At 46.7% G+C, this 6,478-nt stretch overlaps 1 long non-coding RNA gene across 1 annotated transcript in view; it reads left to right on the top strand.

Moving 5' to 3' along the window:
• Positions 1–5,167, top strand: part of LOC109291482 — a 24,714-nt gene extending 19,547 nt beyond the window's left edge. Inside the window, exons 4-5 of the long non-coding RNA XR_002095857.1 lie at positions 2,579–2,585; positions 5,034–5,167. This is a non-coding gene — a long non-coding RNA (uncharacterized LOC109291482). The remainder of the gene's footprint in view (positions 1–2,578; positions 2,586–5,033) is intronic.
• The last annotated feature ends 1,311 nt before the right edge of the window (positions 5,168–6,478 follow it).

Below are 6,478 nucleotides of genomic sequence, written 5' to 3'. Positions count from 1 at the left end.
AAACCCCTCCCCCCCCCCCCCAAGTATACATGATGCTGGGTTATATGTAAACTCTTCTCCAATTCTGTAAGTAATATACAACATGGTTTACTAATAATGACAAAACTTAGTTCTAACTATACAAACTACTTGCTAAAAGAGAGGAAGATTAAATGTTTAAAGAAGATCAAGCAGTCCAATAAAACTCAATATCTTTGCAAGACCAAAATAAAACCAAAAAATCCAAACCTCTAGTTGATTCAATCAATGAAACTGTTGTAGCCAATAGAAGTTTATGTGAAAACATAATCTTCAAAACAGATAAAAATGAATTCCACACATGGTCGTTAAAAGGTTACTGAATTAGCTGCTTTTATCATGGAAGTTGGCAAAAGCTGTGAAATTAAAATGGAACGTAAGTGTAAATTACTGATCAGTCTGATTCACAGGATCTGTAATGTGTAGTAGCTACAGGGGTATAGCGGAAAGGTGTTCCATATTAAAAAGTCCTGATCGGTCACACAGCTCATTAACTAGTAATCAGATACCACCATGATGAAAATGAGAGACAAATTATTACTATTTAATAACTACATTACATATTGCCTAGAGGCCTGTAAGGAAGAAGGCTCCATTGTGAAGATGCCGTGTACATATATAATGAAGAAAGCCCCTGCCCCCAAAATTTTCCGGTGTCACTGATTGCTTGGCTATTTGTTTAGTAGATAGAAAAGATATAGATAGAGCCACCAGTAAGTTGCTGGATGGGGTTCATGGTCATTAATACACCAAAATATCATTAGTATTATGATAATTCTGTATTCCCTGAGGCATTTACATTTCTTTTCCTTTTATATTCATTTCCTTTCTGTAACAGCTTTTAAGGGATGATACACATTTACTTGAGCATACTTAAACTAAGCTGGTTGACTGGGCCCATGTATCGGACTGCACATGTATTTCTTGCTGGAGGACTTTTATATATCACCTGTATGACAGTCTGGAAAATATGAAACTAAAAGTATCTGAAGCCTGAGTAAGCTGGAGGTTTGAAGAATAAAAGTCTAAGTTTATTGGGCAAGAATCTATTCCAATGTGCTTGAAAAATTGTTTAATATAAAATGTTAATGGGTGCTCCTCCACCTCACTGCTTTCTGTCACTCAGTATTAAGGGTAAGATGATGGTATGTTACAAAAGTAACGGATTTTCACGATTTGAACAGGGTGGAAGAAAAATCACACTTAGGCACCTAATTCCAAATGGAAGCCTAATAGGTGGAATGTAGAATCTGGCCCATAGCTTTTGCTTCCATGAGTAGCTCGCATTGAAACAAATCAAAAAAAGTAATGTAAAGTATTACTCACAGGAGTTAAGGCTTCATAGACAGGGCCCCAAATGTGCATGTCACTGTAACAGATGAGGAAATTGCCACAGATGAAGACAGCCTCTCTGCAGAATCCTTCCTCCTCCAAACCCTGCTATGATATTGTAGGGCAATATAATGCAAACAGCAATCACTCACACTCATTCCACCTCAGCACACTAAGAGTGGGTCCAGATGAGCATGTACGTGTGGTATATGGCACTGCACAAGCCACATATGCAGGCATTCCCTATGCTGCTAATTTGCAGCATGGAGGAGGGGGAGGTTTTGACTCCAGGGTTTGTTGACACTGAGATCCTGGTGTCAGAAAAACCCGTGCCTGAAAATAAATGGTGGTGCACACAGCAGCAGTGTACACCACCTGAATCTGAAGCCTAGCTAGCCAGAGCCATCCTCTGGCTGCTGGCCAGGCTCCCTGCTGCTGGAGCCCTGGGAGGCCCCTAGGACCCAAAGTAAGGTTGCTGGGGCCAGCACCTGGGCTGCCCTACCCTACCCTACCTGGGCCAATTTGCCATGCACCAGAGCACACATGCACAGGCATTCCCTGTGGGCAAGTATTTGTCTGTGAGGATAAGCATATGTATGCTCCTCTGGATGCACCCTAAAACTTTCATGAGGGGGAAGCAATTCTAGGACATTGGATATCCAGGACGCCATGGAAGTATGGTCCCTGATGGAGCCATGTTATTGTGGATATAGAACAAAGCAACTTGGCACAACACTTATGTGGAAATGCTCCAGTGCTCTGCAGATGGGCCAGGATACACTATGGCTTTCCAAGGCCACTGGCACACATTTCAGTTATCATGAGATTAATGTGTTGCCAGGTTCCTAGTGATTAGAGTCCCTTGTCTTCCCCAAGTTGGGATCCTTCCAACCTGTTCTCTCAGCAGCCGCTTTTCAGCATTGGGATCAGGTCTGTGCTGGTATGAATGCTGACCCTCTTTCCATGTCAATGCTGATTGTCAACAGTGGTGTGGGGGTGCTACACTTTCAGCTGATACATGGTGCCATAAAGTGGTAAACCAGCCACAAAGTTGTTCCACAAAAATATGAAACATATTTGTGGTTGATTTTTATGGCACCACAAATTGAATGTCTAGCACCCCCATACCAATGCTGACAATTAGCTGATTGTCAGCATGGACATGGAAATGGGGTCAACACTGATACCAGGACATCCCCGATCCCAATGCTGAAAAACAGCTGCTGAGAGAACAGGTTGCAAAGTGCCCTGGCAAGGGGAGTCAAGGGACTCTGGCCACTGGAACCCTGGCAACCCCTGAGCCTGCAGCCTTTTACTTAAAAATGCTGGGTTGCAGGAAGCCATGACAACATATGCTTTTGAGAGGCTCCCCAGTTCCATGGTCCCAGTGCCCAGGTCTTCTAAAAGCCATACATCCAGCTGAGCTGACCTGGAGTTGGCTGTCAATCATCTGATTGTTAGAGCCTCCTCCACTGTCCTGGGTCTGAAACCCACCCTGGACTGCTGGCGGAGATCCAACAATCAACTAATTGTTGGACCTGGCCCAACAGCTTGGGGTCTTGAATTGGACCCGTGACTGTCAGGGTCAGATCTTGAACTAGACCCAGGACTGTCAGGGTGAGATCTTGAACTGTACCAAAAACTGCCAGGGTCTGGTCTGACAATCACCTGATTGTCAACAACTCCAGACCTCAAATGCACCCGGGGCTGTCGGGCCCAAGTCCAACAATCAGGTGATTGTCCGACCCAGCCCCAACAACCTCAGATCTGGAATCTGTAGGGGGATGGAGGTATTCTGGATCAAGGACAGAGTCACTCCCTGACCAGTCTGCAGGACTGGACTGGGGGCAACTCAGCCATGGCACAGTCAGGACTAGAGGGATTTTAGGCCCCATCCCAAACATTGTGCCTCCTACCATACATGTCTGCTTTGGCAGGAGGCAACATGTTTGGGATGTGGTATACAATTCCTCCAGACCCAATCATGCCATCACTTGCCATGCCATCACATGCCATGTCTAATCAGGGGCTCAGGTGTGTCACACTGGGATAGGAAAGACCCCAACTGGGTGAGAAGCGGAGCCGGCTGGTCGCCGCACTGGAACAAGGACACGGTGAAAGTGAAACCACAGTGGGAGAAGACTCCGCATTAAAAGAAAAAAGGGGAAAAAAACAGTGGAGCCAGGAGGAGCAGGGGTCAGCTTCTGCCTCAGAGTAGGCACATTTTGTGGCCATGTGCAGGGGCCAATTTGCCGGCCAGCCCACTGAGACTGGGATAAAAGGCCTGGAAGAAGAGCAACTCAGGGGACCAGAAGTAAGTTCCACGACAGGCCCAGAGTGGCTGGGAACAGTACGGAGCCCCACTGAAGGGATGCTGTAGCTGCCCCAGGAAGGGGCTTTCCCAGATAAGCAGAGCCAGACAAGGCTCAGTGACTCACCGGAAGAAGCACCATGGACATTGGACATCTCCAGCCTAGATTAGACCCAGATGGGACCTGAAGGGACAAGAAGAGGTAGATGTCTGAGCCACGGCAAGTATAGAGATGAGAGAGAGGTGCCAGGGAGCAAGGTGACCTGGAGTCGGGAAGACGTTTAGGCAGGACCAAGTACAGTTGGGGAAAACTTGGATGAAGTAACATCCCAGTCTGACCATCATAAATTCAGAGGACTGGAACACCAGGGTTTATACTGTACCAGCTTTAGCAATCCAGAAACAACATCTTTGGTTGGTGTTAGGTGGGGTGTAGGGGAGGCGGAGCCCCAAGTAGGAAGTACAGTCAGGAAGACTGAAGGAAAGTACCAGGAAGGGCAGGACAAACCATCTTCCTCTCAATTGAAATAATTCATTCCAGCAAGACGTGGCAGGAGAGACCCCTGGGGAACCTTCCAAGATCTAACCCAGTAACAATCTTGTCTCATCCTTAAGCAATGGCGAAACCAGAAAAAGCCCTACGGACACAACACACGGGTGAATGGCATGGGGGACTACACACATACTAGTAAGTTGAGTTGGCTAATTCCCCTTCTCCACTTGCTACTCTGTGAGTGATTTTACCCAAGAAAACATTTGCAGGAAACTATTGAGGGCTATAGGCTGTACAGACGAGATAGAGTAGGGAGAAAAGGGTGAGGTGTTGCTCTCTATGTAAAGGAGCAATATACATCTTCCATAATCAAGATGGGATCAGAGGAGGGGCAAACTGAGGTATTGTGGGTCAAAATGCAAAGGGGTTGGGGGGAAAGGGACTTGGTAGTGGGGGGTCTACTACAGGCCACCACATCAGGAGGAGGAGTTGGACCTGGAATGCTCCAGCTAGGTCTCAGAGGCCATACAGTCAAGGAACATGGTTGTCATGGGTGACCTAAACCACCCAGACATCTGCTGGGAGGAACAGTCAGCTAGATCCAACCATTCACATAGGTTCTTAACCTGCATACAGGACCTTCACCTAACACAGGAGATATATGGTCCCACTAAGGGAAATGCCTTACTGCACTTGGTTCTGGCTACAGGGGATGATTTGGTGAGGGATCTACTGACACAAGGTAACCAGGGGACAGTGACCATCACTTGACTGAATTCACTATCTGGCATAAGGTAGGAAAGATGACCAGTAGATAAGTGCCAGACTTCAGAAAGGCTAACTTCAGTGTGCTCAGGAGATTAATTAGTGAGGCAGGAGAATTGGTGAGATGGGAATCCAGGAAGGGTGGTGATTCCTAAAGGGAGCAGTCCTACGAGCACAGAAGGAGATAATTCCCTTGTTCATGAAAGGGGGCAAAGGGGCCAAGAAGCCCTCTTGGCTGAACAGGGAAATCCAGGAAAGCCTTGGGGCAAAAAAAGGGGCATAAAGGCTGTGGAAGCAGGAGGTATGTACCAAGGCAGAGTATACCTACTTGGCCCACACTTGCAGGGAGGCAGTCAGAAAGGCCAAAGCAAACTGGAACTTAGGATGGCAACAAAACTTAAAGACAACAAAAAGTCCTTCTTCAGGTATATGGGGAGCAAAAAAAAGGCACAGGGTAGCATAGGCCCCCTACAAGACAAACTAGGGCAATTAGTGACAGATGGGGGGACAAAGCTGAGCTCTTCAATGAGTTTTTTGCCTCTGTATTCCTGAACTCGGATCAGGACAAATCTCCCAACTGGATCATAGACAGGCATAAAGAGGGAACCAGCCCACTAACTGTTAGCACCGACTTAGTGAAGAGACACTTGGAGGGGCTGGATGTGTTTAAGTCACCAGCCCCAGATGATGTTCATTCAAGGGTACTGAAGGAATTGGCCGGTGTGATAGCAGAGCCATTGGCATGGGTGTTCGAGCACTCTTGGTACTCAGGTCAGGTCCCAGAGGACTGGAAAAAGGCCAATGTGATCCCTATTTTCGAGAAGGGGAGGAAGAAGGATCTGGGTAACTATAGACAAGTTAGTCTCACCTCTATCCTCAGGAAAACCTTTGAAAAAATTAAGGATCACATTTCTGGGAGTCCAGTGGGGAAAAGCAATGCTAAATAGCAACCACCGTGGATTCATAGCAGGTAGATCCTGCCTGACTAACCTTGTTTCTTTCTACGACCAGGTCACAAAAGGCTTAAATGCAAGAATCGAAGTGGATGTCATCTACTTGGATTTTAAGAAGGCCTTCAATACAGTATCTCATTATACTTTTATAGATAAACAGAGTGACTGTAACGTAGATGATTACATGGCCAAGTGGGTGGCAAATTGGCTTAGGGGTCACACCCAGACAGTGGTGGTGGATGGGCCAGTATTGACCTGAAAGGATGTGGGCAGTGGGGTCCCACAAGTCTCAGTCCTTGGACCGGTGCTGTTCAATGTCTTCAACAGTGACTTAGATGAAAGCGTGGAAATTCGCAGATGATACCAAATTATGGGGCCTGGTTAACACACCAGAGGGTAGGGAATGAATCCAGGTGGATCTGGATAGGTTGGAAAAGTGGGTGGAACAGAACATAATGCAGTTCATAGCCTTTCATAGACATTAGGGCTGGAAGGGACCTCGGAAGATCATTGAGTCCAGCCCCCCGCCCGAAGGACAGGAAGTCAACTGGGGTCATAGGATCCCAGCAAGATAAGCATCCAATTTGCTCTTGAAGGTGTTCAATG

Source organism: Gavialis gangeticus, unplaced genomic scaffold (assembly GCF_001723915.1).
Source record: "Gavialis gangeticus isolate Ggan-Ray unplaced genomic scaffold, GavGan_comp1, whole genome shotgun sequence".
Classification (NCBI taxonomy): Eukaryota; Metazoa; Chordata; order Crocodylia; family Gavialidae; genus Gavialis; species Gavialis gangeticus.
The sequence above is the reverse complement of the archived record's forward strand: the minus strand, read 5'-3'. Positions and strand labels throughout refer to the sequence as shown.